Raw genomic sequence first — 16,920 nt, forward strand, 5'->3', positions numbered from 1 at the left:
ATTTCATTTCTATTCTTCCCGCCTCCCCCAGTCTTTTTTCTTCCTCTCTCTCTGTTTTCTCTTCTGTCTTTTTTCCCTGCTTAAAGTCTCCCATATTCTTTGCAGCATCGAAGAGCTTTTCATGTATTGCCCATAATGGCCTATCTGCTGCACTCCTTTTAGTCATTGCCTTGCTTCCTTTGCGTCCAGCATGTGGGTGGATGGGAAAAGTGAGGAGTGTGCCAGTAGGAGTGAGTGAAGTACCTCCACTGATGTGGGGACTGCAGGTTTGTGAGAGATGATCTAGTTGTGGCATTGACTTGGCTAGCCAAACATTTTAAAATTTAAGATGTATATGGGGTAATCATGAACATAAATCACAAAAGTGAGTTGGAGAACAAGAATTAGCTTTTTTGCAAGATTTCCAGCTTTCCTTGCATTTATTTCAGCATTTCTGGTTCCAACTACAGTCTGGAAGTGCAAAGGTGCGTGTAAAAGAGAAAACAAACAAGTCAGGAACGTAGAGACAGGTTCAGCCCTGGAAATAGGTGACAGGTCAGGTGCAGGAGGTTCTTTTTGTTTTTCAAAACTGGTTTGCCCACTCGTGTTTGTTTGTATGAGTGTGTTTCAGAAAGTAACAGCAATTTTGAAAGAATACCACTTTGCATGTAATGATCACTTACTGGACCACAACACTTCCCTACTCAGTCATAAACGATGTGGGGTTTTGGCAGTGCTGCCATCAGTGTTCCCTGCTGCTGTGTCATGCCCCACTCATTGCGCACACTATGGTTTTATTTAAAAAATTGCCATTACTTTTGGAAACACCCATGTGTATGCAGATCCCATAATACTGAGGCAGTCTCTTTCTGTCCTGCAAATGACAAAATATTTTGGCTAAATGGAAAGAAAACTCAAACGAGGCTCTGTCTTTTGGGAGGACTATAACAGCACATGTGATGTTACAGGGAAATAAATTACTGTTGTTTGTTGCTGCTGCTATTATTATTGTTCTTTGTAACCTCTCCCTGTCTGACATACCATTTCTGTTCTTGCTTTTGGCCTTCACTCTAGTGCAGTGGTTCAAAGGCTAAATGGAACTTTTGACAGCATTAGTCATTTTCCTAAATGGGTAATAGAAAAAAACGGGATAGTAAAAAAACTGAGAAGGCTTTGTCATGTTATACAGTCGCACTGTGGGTTCTTGGCCTCTAGGTGTTATTTCAGTCCACAAAACAGTAAGGCACTGCAGCAGAGAGGAGGCAGTATATACTCTGACGGTGGGCGCATCTACATGTTCATTAACGCGCCTTAGATACTATGCGTCTCATTTAGTACTTCCTTAATAAAGTACTGACTAAAGTTATGCACAGTAGCACCTGTGTGCTGTTATTTACTGACCTTACTGTGCATTCACCTAATACAGCACAGTAGGCTATGAGCATGTTTTTTTGCTGACATGCTACCATGCAGTGTTTATTAGGCTAATGCACAGTAAGCATCTTGTAGAGGCAGTGCTGTAGCACCCAAGTTTGGCGCCCAGGGCAAAGCGCGCAGCAGCTCGCCCTGCGCACAGACCCGGCAGGCACACGCCTGCCCCACCCCGACTGCGGTGCCCCTTCGCTTTGGTCGCCCTGCTCATCGCCCCTCTTGCTACGGCACTGTGCAGGTGCACCCAGGGGTTCCCGACCTTTGTAGATGGGAGGCACCCCCCAGCCCTAAGCTTGCACTCCTCCTCGTTTGAACCACAGGAAGCTAACAGAACAGTTCTTCTGTTGCAAATCGCTCAGGAAGCCCGCAACAAGGCAGGCGGCTCTTTCACACCTTGGATTTAATTTGTGAATCACGTTTGGGCGCCTAACCGCACTCACCCCGGCAAGGACCCGGGTGCCGGAGCCCCGCTGCCCTGCACTTCGCAGCCCAGGCAGGCGGCTGACCTCCTGCGTTAGCGGGCGGGTGCTTGCAGCCCCCCTCCCCCCGGGGCCGTTCCGCTGCGGGGGGGTCTCGGCTCTTCCCCGGCGCTGGCGGCCCCTTTGCTCCACCTCTCCTCGAGGCTCTCGGGCTGGGGGACATGGGCTGAGGCTTTGAGGCTGCAGCTTGAGACTGGGTTGGCGGCTCGCTTGCTGAGCGGCAGCGGGGGCTTCTTGTTCAGCATCCCCTCCCCCCCCGGCGCACCAGGGAAGCCCATGGATGCGCGGCGAGTCCCGTGCGCGCAGGAGGCGGTGCTGGGCCCTGGTATGGCTTAGCGGCAGCAGCGCTCAACTGGTGGAGCTGCTGGGCTGCGCTGGGAGGAGGTGAAGCCCGGGACTTTCTGGCTCCGGCTCAGTCGGCGGCAGGAGCCGCAGAGGGTGAGGCGAGGCGAGGCGAGGCGAGGCGGCGCGGCCGGGCCGGGGGTGAGCGAGGGGGCGGGAAGTTTGCCCGCGCTGAGGGGAGGAGGGGGCGACGCGGCGGGTCCTAGCGGGGCGCCCCGGGGCTCTGCAGGGAGCGGGGCCGGGGGCCGGGGCCCGTGTGGGGCAGAGAGGAGCCGAGGGCTGGGAGGGAGGGAGGTCGGGGGGAGCCTCGGCGGGTCCCACCCCCCCGGGCACTGCCCCTGCCCTCGCCCCTCGCACCTGTCCTGGCCTCTGCGCGCGGGGCCAGGGGGGAAGCGGCGCCTTGCAGAGAGCAACTCCCCTGGTCTGCAGTCAGGCACTTGGGGGTGAATTTGAGCCTCTTCCTGGACCCTCCCGCAGCAATCTTAAACTGCCCTTCTTTAAGTCAAGCCCCGATATATAGTGCATGCTTTAATTTTGCTTCCGACACAGGTGGACTCTAAAGAGCCTACTTGCCCTTCATTATTTAGAAAGAAAGGGACCGTCTGGAATAACATCCCTTTGAGCCTTCACAGGCTTGGTTGCATGCTGTTCCTGCTGCATTTTGCACCATTGAGTGTTTTCGGGGGTCACACTGTTGTCTGTTACTTTTGCATCTGAAGAGGATCCTTTTCCTTCTTCAGAAACATTCGCTATAGAGATGTTGAGTGAGGGCATTGCTTTGTAGCTGCTAGTGCTTTTCTTCAAGTTCATTGTATAATCATTCAAAACCACTGCTTGCTTTTTTTTATATAGTCTTTCCATATTGTGGGGATGTTTTGACAGGTAAAATGCACTTAATTTTCCAAAATGTCACTTTTCCGCGACTTTAGACATGTTCTAGGAGTAGTACAAATAGTCCTTATAACTTTTTTTTTAAGTGTAACTTAGTCCTAGAAAATTTGATACAGTGTGTTATTTGTCTAATTTGATAAGCTGTTTAGTAAGCCATTGGACCTTTCTTTGTGGTCACCTGTTACAGGTTGATATAATCTCATTACTCACGTGTCAAAAGCTGTTGATGAATTCTTAATGACACTAAAATGTGCTTTTAAATCAAAATGTCATTTTGTCCATATCAGTCTTGTTTTATAAAGGAGAACTGTGACTTTATGGAAAAAGTAGTTTTTCTCTCTCTTTTTAGGCAGTGCTCTCCTGTTTGTTTACCAATACATTTTCTCTTTCTCCTCCCTTCCTTCCTGCCTCTTAACCCATACAAGCTATGCCAATCTACCAGTGGATTTGTAGTTTACAGCGGTAGATTTTGTTGAATTCCTGGTGGGGAAAACAGCCTATTCATAGCTTGCAGCTAATCAACTTAAAAGCCTGATGAAATGGATCATAAATTAGTATAATCTTTTTGTCATTAGTATTGTATAATTCAGTTAGTGTTATGTGGTTTACTATAATTGTATTTAGAATGTATTATTAAAACCCTGGTAGTTGTTTTAAAACAAGGAATCCTGCTTTCTCCATTCTTTTAATGCCATTGACCTCAGTCAGTCATGCTCCTTCTGCTTCTCATCTGTGGAAGTGGTGGGCATATCAGGAACTTGCGGTTTGACTTCTGGGTTGCTCCTTCCAACACTCGTAGTTCCCCACTACATGTACTTGGAGTTCCTTGTGTGGGACTGTACATGATACAATGGACTGAGTGTTTTGGCTCAAAGCCAGGGAAGTGTATGTCTAACTTTAAGCACAGGGACAGATAAAGTTTGGTGTAATTGGTTTATTTGTATAATTAGTTAAGCATCTGCTTAGGTGTTGTACTGGGTTGGGACCAGAATGCTCCTATTCCATATTCACACATCTGAGAGAAACTTGGGCCTTGGCCTGCAAGTTGCTAAATTTCTACCTGTGAGTAGTTGCTTTGAGTTCAGAGAGGCTATTTACAAGTAACTTGCTATAAAGTATGCATGGGATGTTTGCATAAGTTACATGCAACGTGTTCACCGGATTTGGGTATGTTTCATACCTGGCTGCGAGTGTGAGAATCTTGTTTTACCACATGTCCATAGAATACGCCACCTCTATTTGTGACTGTAGAAAGAGCATCTGAGATGTCATTTTCTTTGGCTATAATATGGACTGCTGACAGAAATGAATGATAGTGATCTAATAGTAACACATTTAGAGCTGACTCTGAAACACATTGACCTCCTAATACGGTAGCTCCTTTTTATATAGATAAGCTGCTATGTTTGTATTGTCTGAAATAACTTAAATATTTTGACCCTGATAAGCAAAACTCTGACAGAACTGTCTGGAAGCCGTTCTAGATTTTGCATGTGCAATCTTATTTCTCTCCTAGTGTGAGTTCCAAAGCACTCTTGGCCCTGATGAGAAGTACTGTACTCTTTCTACTAGACAGCTCTCTGGTTGTAGGAGGAGAAATATACCAAGAGATGAAATAGTTTAAGATTTTTACAAAGGAATTAGGCGCCCCGCCCTCAATATCCTCTCATATCTCCATTATACATACAAGTCTTGTATCCATTGTCTTAGTTCTCCTGAGTTCAGGTGAGATGCAATGGATTTATGTACTGGCGCTGTTGTGAAGTATGTTCTAATTTTTTTAAAAAAAGAAAATGCTGTTAATGGAACCAAGACGTTTTTGAAAAATAATAAACACTGGTGCATGTTTACTCTGACCTTTCATGCATTTCTGTTTGAAATTACATTACTTCATTAAGTTATTTAGAAATTCCTATGGGATAATCAGTTACTGTTTATAATCTACTTAAGCCCCCCCCTTTTTTGTGAGTGTTTTTTTTTTTCTTTTTCTTTCTTTTGGTAAGTAACTGTAGTGTTTAGCCCACTGCCACACTGTATTAGGCTTCCCTGGGCATGTCCCTGGGCATGAACTAATTTATAATTTATACTTGTAAATAAATACAAGTACTATTCTGCTATGGAGTAAATAACTCAGAAGCAGCACATGTGTAGGTGTTGGCCTGGCTGGCTGGGGCATGAGAGCGTAGGTGCTGATTCTGTGGATGCTCTGGGGCTCTAGCACCCACAGAAAAAAAATAGTGGCTACTCAGCACCCATGAGCAAGGCTGAAGTAAGTCATTGCCTCTTCTGGGTATGTCTGGGGCTCAGCACAGGAATGCAAAGGAAAAAAAAAAAGTACCCACTGGCAAAAACCAAAGTTGCAGTCTGTGCATGAGGGTGCTTCAGTGTGGGGGCTGCCTGCTGGGTAGCCCTGTGCTGAAGCACCCTTGTGCCCCCGTCAGCACGTTGAGCCAGGGGGAGCAGTCCTGGGCTGGCAGGCTGACCCTCTGGATGCCCTGCCAGCCAGGGCTGTGATCCTGGGTGCATGTGCAGCAATAAACTGGAGTGATAAGCTCTGGAACTTATTGCTGTGCATTAATAGGCACATATAGAAGTGCCCCCTGAGAAATAGTTGGACTCATGGAATAATTCAAGAAAATACTTAAATTGAATACTGCTTTGTGATCAGAATATAGAAACCATGACCTCTTCTTAATTTTAAAATCTGTAAGTGTGTATATTCATCATGATTTTTTTTTCCAGTTTACATTGGACTCTGACTATAAATATTTAATCTTGTTGCTTCCTGAAGAGGAACAATTTAGAATAATACCTTTTGTAGTTCAACACTTTATTCACATTTTCTTTAGAAGAAGCAAGCTCTCCCTGCCTGGTATGCTAAACTTTTCTGGGATTCATAAACCACTCGAGATTTGTGCCAGTGCTAACTCAATGTCATTAAAATCCCTTGATGTATAGTGTCAGGTTGTCTGAATTTGATTTGTATCCATGTAACTCCATTAAATTAATGTAACTATAGCCATTTAAAAAATGGGAGATTTAATTCTCATGAAATAGGTATTTGTGTCTCTATGGGATGCCTCCTTTGAGTCTTTTTTTCCTTCTTATAACCTTGCTTTAGTATTTTAAATAAAAATTAGCCTTTCTTGTTCTTGTCCTGTTGAGTTTCCACCCTGGTAACAAGAAATAGTAACTCCAAGAGAAGTTAAATGATGTATTCAAATTATTAGAGTTAATACATTTTAACTATGGAATGCATTTAATTTTAAAGATTCAAATTCTGTTCCCTTTTCACGTTATTAGTCCTGCTGAAGTCAAGGGAACTATTCACATGTGTAAGAGACCAAGACATGAGTGAAATTGTGGTTATAGTCAGGAAAGGGCTTATAAAAATGTCACCTTGGGTTTCCACAGTTATTCTTTCTTTGACTCCAAATCAAATTTGTTCAATTTAGAAGTCAAAAGCCTGAAAATCCATTAGTTTTCTTTGCTGTTGGATTCTGCAACCATAGCCCACTAATTTTGTTGATTCCAGAAGCCATGAGGTAGTGTAGTCCTAGGTACTTCTTAAATACTAAGGGCTATAGAGAATCAGAACAGACCCTTGTTAACTGTTTGTTGGCTATTGCATCTAAAGCGTAACAACAGAGAAAACTTTGTCCATTTAAATACATGAATTGAGTAATGGATATAGATCAACAACATTTTCTTTTGAAAGTGTAGCCAAGCATCATATGTAAATTCCAATTCAGTTAACCTTTTCACTGTCAATTAATGATCTACCAGCCCCCAAACCTGAACATAAGGTATTTTCCCCCGCCCCACACACTTTTTTGTCATGTCCTAAAATAAATTATTTAATTGTTAGTATTTTCAACAAGGTGAACTTCATTTTCTTGCATTTCTAGCCTTGGGATTGTCATATTCCTTCAGAAGGAACACATGCATCAACATAACAGAATGTACAGTTATCTTTGTTCTTTTTCTTAAATGTCTTTTTGCTTCTGATTAACTTGTAGTAGCAGTAGTAACAATTATTTATTTTATTAGTCTATGCAACAAAGGGAGTGTTTCCTCATACGGTTAGTGTTCGGCAGTTTTGTATAAGGCCTAATGATTGCAATGATTTTCTCTCAATGAGAAAATAATTCAAAAGGTGCCCTGTTTATGGAAAATGTTTAGTTAGGTTCCCTTCAAATTGTTCAAGACAATACACACAGAGTAAGAGTATATTTTAGTAATAAAGGATCTGTAGTATGACCCGGGTATGAGTTGGGGCATTTTGTTTGGGTGTTTTTTTGTTATTTTTGGTTTTTATTGCATTCATTTAATTTTTTTTTTTTTTTTTTAAGATTGTAATTGCCACTGTTTTCCCTAATCCTTTGGTGGGCATATGGCATAAAAGAATACCTCTAAACTTGCATAATATAAAATGAAAGGCAGTATACTGAAGTGACTTGTTTATGGCTAGTATTGCAAAGATAGTGATAACTCTTACATTTTCTGTTAGCTTTTTCCAGAACTCAAATGATAAATTAATCAATTGCTACTTTCCTAAAGAAACAAAAAAAAAAAGTAGGTGATCGAAAAATTTCTAGGGGTGCACTGACACGTTTTTGGGGGCTGATACTGATAGCTGATTTCTAAGGAGGCATATCTGCTGATACTGATCCTGTTTCCTATACAGCTGCATCCAGCTGGTAAGTCTGTGGTGGAAGAGAGGGGGTATGGGTTTCAGCCTGCAGCTTCAGCCCAGTCTCCCCATGCAGATCCTGGGGGCACATGCCCCACCCCAATCCCGTGTCCCATGCCCCACTCTGCCCCAGCTGGGCAGCGTCTATCCCAGTCCCTGCCCCACTCCTTCCCTCACCATGGTGGATGTTGATCTGCCCCCCCATGCCAGTTCCCTCCCCCTTCTTCCACCACAACAGACTTACCAGCTGCACGCAGCTCTCCAAGCTGCCAGGCTGTGCTCTTTGCTGCCTGTGTTCTGCATTGCAGCTGTGTGCACGCACAGGCATTTATCAGCCAAATTATTGGCCACGTTGTGCTGATTTCCGATGCAGCCAATTTTCTTTATATTGGTACTGATCCTATATCAGACTGATGTATCAGTGCACCTCTAAAAATTTCACGTAATACAATCCAAGTGACAGAAAAAGTCAGCCTCCGCCACTTAAGATTTGTTTGTGACAAAAGAGCTCCTAAGAAGATTGTTAGTCAAAGCTTATTCCTTGAAGCTACAAGCACATTGATTATTTCAAACTTCAGTGGAGACTACTCGTGAATAAAATTATCTACATACAAGTTTGCAGCTTCGGGACTTAAATTAGTTCCATTTTAATTTTTACCCATTTGGCTCAATCAAGGTTCATAAAGTGAGAGAGAGTGGTTTGTAATGCTGTGATTAACTTGCTTACTGAAAATAGCTGTTTTAGTAGTTCTGGTTTTAGAAGGTCTTTTAATTTTTTTTTTTTTGTGTCTTTCTTTCTTGCAAAAAATTGATTAAATCTCTGTAATCTGAGCTTCAATATTTTTTTTTCCAAATAGAAATAGATGTACATATTTTTGTTGCAGCTGTTATACTCTTAACTACAACAATTTTTAAAATTTTAATCTCAAGGCATACAATGTGGGCTAAACTGCGTCCATTATTCATATGCATATTGGAGTAGGATTGTTTGTAAAGAGTGAACAGTATTAGTTTATTTGTATTTATGGAACTTAAGCATACAAATAAAGTTTTATTTCTAACCAGATATTTAAAAATCATTTCCTTCTTTGTGTGTTTGCCAGGTGTTGGATTGGGGACTCTTCTTTCCCCTTGAAGAGCTGATGAGTTACATGCATGTATGGGCTAACACAACAGTGCAACAACAGCAGAAATGTTTTTTCAATATTCCTTTGCTAAATTAGTTCAAAATCTATTGCTTGTTGGCTTTGTCTCGGTACATGCAGGAAGATTTGCATAAAGCAAATAAAATCTGCTTTTGTCAGATGTATTGAAAAGTTGGAACAATATATAGTAACTGAGTTTAAGTTAATTAGCTATCTGTTTTGGCTACTGAAGTTGAGGTGCAGGTTTTTCTAGAAAGACTTTTATGAATGAAGATCAGTATCTTTGGTAGTCTGAAATGCATGAATTATTAATTTTTAGCCAACACAAATATCATTAAGTATATACTCACTTCCTGTGTTCACTTTGTCCCTAGACAAGCCTGCTGGGGCATAATTTTACAAGGAAGGTTCATGCAGGAAACCCTTAAGCACATGTGGAGCATGTGAAACCCTTAAGCACCACTCTTTGCCTTTATTCAGACAGTGCAGATTTGAGTCATATTGTTCTTTGAACTTTGAACTTTTTGTATAATAGGATATACCTTTTAACTATTTGTACAACCTTTTTAGATCCTTGGATCAAGAGTGATGTCCAAGCGCAAGATATTGCTGGTATCAGACTATATCATTCATAGCGTGAAAACCTACTGTTGTTCTCAATATGGGGAATATTTTCAAGCTGTTGGATAATGATTTAATTGCCATATTGGGATGTCCGTGCTTATGAAATAATACCTTTATTGATCAACAAATTCCATTGAGTTCATTGCAGTATGATTCTTATAGAAATACAATTTTACCTTGTGTTGTAAGTTTGGATTTTAATATATAATTGTGGCTTTATTTCTGCTTAGGAGAAGGAAACAAGCAAATTAACATCCCTATCATAGAACTGAATGTCATTGCTACTATGCTATGCTGTGAATGTGTGCATTCACTTAGTATAAATATGTGTTTTGTTTTTTTTATAGGATACCTATCATTATAGTATAACTGTTGGTTGTACTAAGTTCTTTATGGCAGGATGCCTTTCTGCCGTAGATTTTAATCTCCTGTTCCAAGTTTGCTTTGGCTTATTTGCAAATGGGGTTACTTTAGCTATACTAGTAAAGGCATTTTTAGTGAGGATTTTGGCTTCAGTAGTACGTATATGAATTCTAGTTGGGTTTCTGGGGAAATTTATGTTAGCTATCCATTAGCAGTGCACAAGATGTAATGGTATATATAATATCATATTCTATAGCATGGCTGGATTTTATTTAAACAGCGGCCAAAGAAGCAGGCAGATCTATGTTTGTATGTTAGAAAATCATAGAGAATGGGTACATTTAAAGCTGTGTGCTAATTTCTTGAGTCCTTCCATACTATGACGTGGGATTTGTCTCTCAACACCCCCCGCTGTTCCCTGCAAGAAAGCAAGAGACTGGAAATTCCAGATTTTGGCAGAATTAATGCCATCACAAGTTTCCTATTTGTTTTCTCTGCCTCTAGCAAAATAAACCAACATGAGACTCTGAGCTCTATCTTACAAATCCTAAAATAGGAGATGATCAAACAAAGTAACCTGATTTAACTTAAGGGGGTTCTCAAACCTCAATTCAGACTCGTTGGCAATGGGAAGTATACTGCCTTGTTATTCTAATGAGAAATCGGCATTATTGGTATGAGTCAATAACATAAAAAAGATCAACAGTTTGACAAGTCAGAATTGGAAAAGAATAAATTTTTCTCAAAATATTATTAAAGAATAGTTGGTCCTTTTTGAAAGGTAGACAACGGTGTTACCAGGGCCTTCACATTTAGAGTGAAATTTAGCTGCGCACTAGAAAATTAACACAAGTTCTAAGCAAAGCTTAAGAAATGTTGTCAACTCAAATGATTTTGTTCAGGCTTCTGTTTTCTTGTTAATGTTCATAGAGGCATATGATTGCTTAAGAAATTGATCTCTCATTAAAACAAAACACAACAAATCTGGCTTGTATTATCTTACAAGATATATGGAATGTCTTGAACAGAATACCTGGTATACCTTACAAGCTTACCCCTTGGTTGAGGGGGAGCCCTCCACCACTTCTGCTCCAGCTCCCCATGAAATGATGAAAAATTAAACTGAAATGTATTTAAACCAATTATGCCTTCCTGAGGCCTGAAAATCATCATGCTCTTTGGTCACTTAGCTTTCTAAGTACTATTTAAATTATTTCTTTGGCTTAAGTGTTGGTATATAAGGTGTTTTGCTGCCTGTCTACAGAGGGTGGGTTTCATGCTTTGCAGACAATTGAAATGTTGTTTGCACCATGTCAGTTCATGTAACTTGACTTGGGATGGTAGATAAAAATGGTATTATAAGTGCCTGATCTTTTTTCCACGCTTCTCTTGTTCTTTCAGATACTCTACATAAATTTGATGTATTTACCTTGATGTAATTCCTGCCCTTTGTAGCATGTAAACTTATTTATATAAACCTTTTGGGCATGTCATTCCTCTTACTGCTGAGCAACTTTAAAAAAAGGTATGGTACAACTTCAAGTCTTGCCTTTTTAAGTGCATTCCTCCGAAGTTATTGGGTTGTACAAGTCTGTAGTGGTCTACCCATGCAGTTGAGATTGCAAGACTTTTTATAACTGCTTAAGCACCAAACACCTTAAATTGCAAGGCACTAAGAAGAAGAGGGAGACTATAGCGAGGATGATTTTTTGAAAATGGAGATATAGCTAGCCATGTTAGTTTGAAGTCAAGTAGAAGGTAAGGTAAAGATGTGATATCCATGGTAGCTAATATGTTAGGTGGAAGCTTGTCAGTAGAGGCCAGTTTCTATATGAAATCTGTGGTGTCTTTCAAACAGCTGGCAGCTCCAGTGGCATTTGGTGGTAAGATAGAGTCCATATAACCAGAAACTCCTCTGGATGCTGCCAGTGCGAGAGATAATGGGACATCCTGGGTTGCCAGGTTTGTGAATCTTGGGTAATAAGTAAAAATTGCCTGACCTGGGCTCCTAGGAGGTAGAAGCCAGCAATCGTCTCATGTGTTTCCGGAGGTAGACCCTGTAAGAGTTTACCCAGTTCCTCCTGGTATTGTGCCATGTGGTCCTTTGAAAGGAGTTTGTGAAACTCTGTTGTAAAGTTGTCTCTCAGCTTCCTGTCTATATGCTGTTTTGTCCATGACAACAGTCTTATCAGCCTGCTATGCATAGGCGACTGGGTAGGGGTTGCACGTGCCCCCACCCCCCCGACGGCTGACACTGATGCTGTTGGTAGGGCTGGTGCCCCCCCCCCCCCCCCCGATTCAGTAGGTACCAGTCACTCATGCTGCTATGTGATAATATACCTGGGCCCAAATGCCTTTTGTTCCCCAACATCAATACAGGCCACATCACCACTGGACCTAATAAGATAGATTATAACATCTGAGCTTCATTCACTTGCAACTCCATCAGTGTCATATATACCATCACCTGCTTTTAGTGCCTCTGCTGTCTACATTGAACAGACTGGGAGAACCCTACATAGCAGAGTGAATGAATACTGCTTGGACGTTGGCTGCAGAAAGTATGATTTTAAATAGGGAGTACTGATTCTTATCTCATTACCTGGGTTGGCTTTGAGTCTTTTGTTCCTATGGGTGTACTGCTTGTTTGCTCGTCTCTCCCAGCACTCCCCTTTGTTTTTTGTATTCTGATGTCTCTGTTTTTTATACTCTGCATATTCTTTTACAGAAAGCATCTGATGAAGCAAGCTTCAGCTTATAAAAGCTGCTGGGGGTATGTGTGTATGAGAGAGAGACAGCGTGCACACATGTGCTATATGTATACATGTGCACACGTTAGTGTATACATATACCGTGTGTGTGTCTGTATATAGCACAAATCTCAGATGCATATTTACTCTAGTTAGTCTATAACATGCAAGTCTACCCTGTTTGAAAATAGTTGCCTTAAAGATACTTCTATACATTTTGAAATAATTATTTAGAAACACTCTTGTATATAATACTGATTTTTATAGAAGAAGCACATTTGAATTTATCAGGCTTCTGACTAGACCTCTTCCATGTACACCATGATCCAGAGGATCAGTGGTTGCCTACTACAGTAAAAGCTCTGTTATCTGGTATCCCCCTGGAATGGGGGATGCCGGATAACAAAATATGCTGGTTAATTGAGTGGCCTGAACACACGTCCTTGCTTGTTCAGGCTGCCACTTCTGCCACTTCCGGGGCATCGCCAACCCTCTTGCAGGCCCTGCGGGCCCTGCGGAGTGGGGAGGCAGGCTCCACGCAGCCTGTTATGCCCCTGGGCCATGAGGGCTTGGCAGCGCAAGCTGCTTCACCCTAGTTCGTGGGGGCTCGGAGAAACCGGATGTGTCGTGGTGGGCACTTCCGGTTTCACTTTACAAGCCGGCATGCCGGTTAGTAGAGTATGCCGGCTTGTAAGATGCTGAATAACAGAACTTTTACCATACGAATATAGTGCTAATTATAGAATAAACAAATTAAAGTGTAGTTTAATATGACATAAGAAGTAAGGTGTAAATAAAGAATGTGTATACAAAATTTTAAGAAGGCCCTTTACCTGCAGCTCCAGTGTTCTCTGGGAAAGAAAAAACCCCTCTATTCTGAGGGAGTCTGAAGAATTTATTTTTGAAGTAAAGGAGGAAGGTCTAAAGAAGACTTTACAAATAAGGGTCTGGTCATGTGAAGACTTCGCCATGTATTTGACTTTGCTGCTGCGAGTAGTGTCACTCACTGAAATAACAGCTAGTAAAGCAAGCACATGTGAGAGTAGTTTCATTCATTTCAAAGGGGCTATTCATGGTAACAGAGTTGAAACACATGCGTAACTCTTTGCATGACTGGCCAAAGGGGTTAGTTTCTATGCCCAACATGAATCCTTGGAGTGTTTTGAATGTGTCGTCTAGCTTTTTTGTATGTGAGAGGTGTTGGATAAGTTGCAGATGCTGAAGTCTAGAATGTAAGAGAGATGGAGAGTTTTGAACAAAGTGTTACCTACTGCCACCACCTCTTTGTTATACATTCTGTGAGGATTCCAGTAGTGGCCAGGTCAGGACAATAGCAGTGCATAATGTTCTATAGATGGTAAAATATGAATGGATTACAATAAAATCTATAGGCATGTCACACAGCATCCTTTTTTCCTTTCTTGGCTCCCCCAGTGACTTTAGCCTAACCTATGTTTAAAGATTTGCTGACATAGTCATAATGGCAAAATGTGTCTTGTATAAAGACAGTTATACTGGAAGTTTTTTTGCCTATACAGGTTTCCCTTGCTTAATGTGGTACACGTGTTCCTGGAAAACTGCACGTAAATCAAATTTGCATAAAGGGATCCCAGTTTATAAGGTAACAAATAAGGATACATTCCCATGGCATTGAGGTAGGGAGGGAGTGAGGCTGGGGCTAGGTAAGGGGCGGGGAGAGGGGTGCAGCATAGCCTAAGGGATGCAGCGAGGTGGTGTCGGCTGCTCCCAGGGCTGCAGCAGGGAGCAAAATGGGGGGAACTGTCAGCAAGTGCGGGGGGGTGGGGTGCCACTCTTGCTGCACCCACTTGCTGCTGTGCGCCCCCCAGGAAAAGCCCGGCACATCTCCCCCCTCCTCCCCCCCCCGAAGACTGCAGCCCTCCCGGGGTGCATGTAGCAGCAAGAGCTGCACTCTCCCCCACCTCCCGCACCCACTGCCAGTTCCCTCCGAAGCTGGTGTTGGCTGTTCCTGGGGCTGCTGCATCAGGGGCTGGGGTGAGTGGGAGTAAGTGGAGGCCCGGGGGCATGGGGCGCAGTGCAACTTGCCCATGCTGCAACAGCCCCAGGAATGGCCAGTGCCAGCTGCCTGCAGCTGCTGGGCTGTGCCATGCTGTGGTGCAGGGAGGTGGTGTCAGCTGCTTCCAGGGTTGCTTCAGCAGGGGCTGGGATGAGTAGGGATAAGTGGAGCCCTGAGTGGTTTGGGGCACAGCACAGCCCAGCAGCTGGAGGCAGCTGGCATTAGCCGTTCCTGGGGCCACTGCAGCAGGGACTGGGGTGAGCAGGGGGCAAGTTGCACTGTGCCTTGTGCCCCCTGGGCCTCTGCTTGTCTCCACTCACCCCAGCTCTGTCTCTGGGAGCAGCAGATGCCAGCTGCCTGCAACATGACACGGCATAGCCCAGGGGCTGGGGTGAGGGGGGACATGTGGAGCCCCGGGGGGTGCAGTGCAGCCCAGTGGCTGCAGGTAGCTGACATCAGCTACTCCTGGGGCCACTGCAGCAGGGGGCTGGGGTAAGTGGGGCTGCTGCCCCATGGCCCTTTTCCCTCCCCCCACAGGCTTACCTGCTTGGGGGAGTGGGGAACATGCCTGTGCAAAAGAGTAAATTTACCTCTCGTAACCAGTTCTGGGTATAAAAAGGGTCATCGCATAAGGGAAAATTTGCACATGCAGAACCTGCATAGAGTGAGGGAAACCTATATAGATGTGTAACCCTGCTTGCATATATGATGGGTAGGGACCTACCAATTTTTGCAGAAACTGCAAATTTGGGTGGCCTCCATGAAGAAGCATGGATATTGTGAAATGGCACAACATTGGCAAGTGGGAGTGGGGGTTGAGGTAGAGAAAGAACTGCAAAAACAGAAAAGGCCAGGAAGCCCTGCCCTCTTCAAGAACAGGAGGAGGGAAAGGATGGGAGAGGGGGCAAATCAAAGGCTGATTCCCTGTCATAGGCTCAGTCCAGGAGCCAGTTCGGGGCCAGCCAGGGAACTTAGGAGGGTTTTGGTGCCAGCTTTTAAAGCACCCACATGCGTGCTCACTCCAGCCTGAGAGAGCATAAATGAACTCCAAGAAGTCTTCCAAGACCACTAAATGCATTTCAGCGTCAAAATATGCAAGACAGTATCCTGCAGGGACCTTGCATGTAGATGGAGGCATACTTTTCTGTATTGCTTGCAGTGTAACTCTGCATGTGTCCAGAAAAGCAGCATCGATTGTTGTTTGGAATCTGAGGCACACATCAAGAGGAAGTCTACTGCAGAGGTCGAAGGTCAGAGAGAGAAGTAAGTTACTGTTTCCTCCCTGTCATAAAAGGGCTACAGAAAGCAGCTTGGCAAGGTGAGGGATGGCACTTTTCCTCATGCAGGTTTTCACAGTGGCTAACATCCTGCTGGTGAAATTTGATCATCTTAAGTTAAGGGACTACCTGAAACAAAGCATGGCAAATGCTGGCAGTTCTCCATGTACAAACAAGCTTCATCAGGAATATCCCCCTGTAGTGATTGCTTCACATGTACAGCGCATGAAGGCTGCCTTTGAGCATCGCAGAGGTAGGCAACATTTTTTGGTCGGAGTGCTGAAAAACACCACAGTGCCTACCTCCTGAAGGTGCCAGAGTGCCAGCATGGCAAAAAAACAAAATGAGGGCAAGGGGTACATGGCAGGATGCCTTGTTTGTGCCCCTGCCCCCCAGCCCAGGCTCTGTGGCTGTAAGCAGCTACTCAGCTCTGGGTAGCTGCTGAAGTCCGGGCTGCTACCAGCAGGGCTTGCAGCATCCCAGCTGCCTGTTGGGAGCAGCCTGGGCTCCTGGCTGGCAGCAGCTACCCAGAGCCGGAGCCAGCTGCAGCCAGGAAGCTCCAAACAGCTGTGCCAGGCTCTGGGCTCTGGCATCGGCTCTGCACCAGCATGTGCACCCAGGGACCTATTCCAAGTAATAGTGGTGAAGCTGCACCATTACAACCAGCATGACTTATCACTTCCACATCTGTACACCCTGGCAAGATGCTGCCTTGCCACTGCAATGAACCCGGTGGATGGTGAGTGTGCCATCTCAATGTATGGACTGCCTGGCTTAAGGTTAGCATTCAGTTTTGGTAAACTCCTGTTTATAATGTCCTTTAATAAAGTGTATGTAGTTGGTATTAATTATGATTCATGTTGTGCATAGTATAGCTTTATTTTGATAAGATATTTCAATTTGTAGTTTAA

The 16,920-nt window shown here is 43.6% G+C and overlaps 1 protein-coding gene across 6 annotated transcripts in view; it reads left to right on the forward strand.

The window, feature by feature from the left end:
* Nucleotides 1-2,041: 2,041 nt before the first annotated feature.
* BMPR1B (bone morphogenetic protein receptor type 1B) overlaps nt 2,042-16,920 on the forward strand; it is a 495,158-nt gene continuing 480,279 nt past the window's right edge. For 5 of the 6 annotated variants that reach the window (XM_090037100.1, XM_090037099.1, XM_090037106.1 and 2 more), the window contains exon 1: nt 2,042-2,372. The gene's annotated coding sequence lies outside the window, so the exon portion shown is untranslated. The remainder of the gene's footprint in view (nt 2,373-16,920) is intronic. The other variant, XM_090037103.1, reaches the window with a different exon arrangement.

The sequence above is a fragment of the Crocodylus siamensis genome, chromosome 2, assembly GCF_052110815.1.
Source record: "Crocodylus siamensis isolate JL-2025a chromosome 2, ASM5211081v1, whole genome shotgun sequence".
Taxonomy (NCBI): domain Eukaryota; kingdom Metazoa; phylum Chordata; order Crocodylia; family Crocodylidae; genus Crocodylus; species Crocodylus siamensis.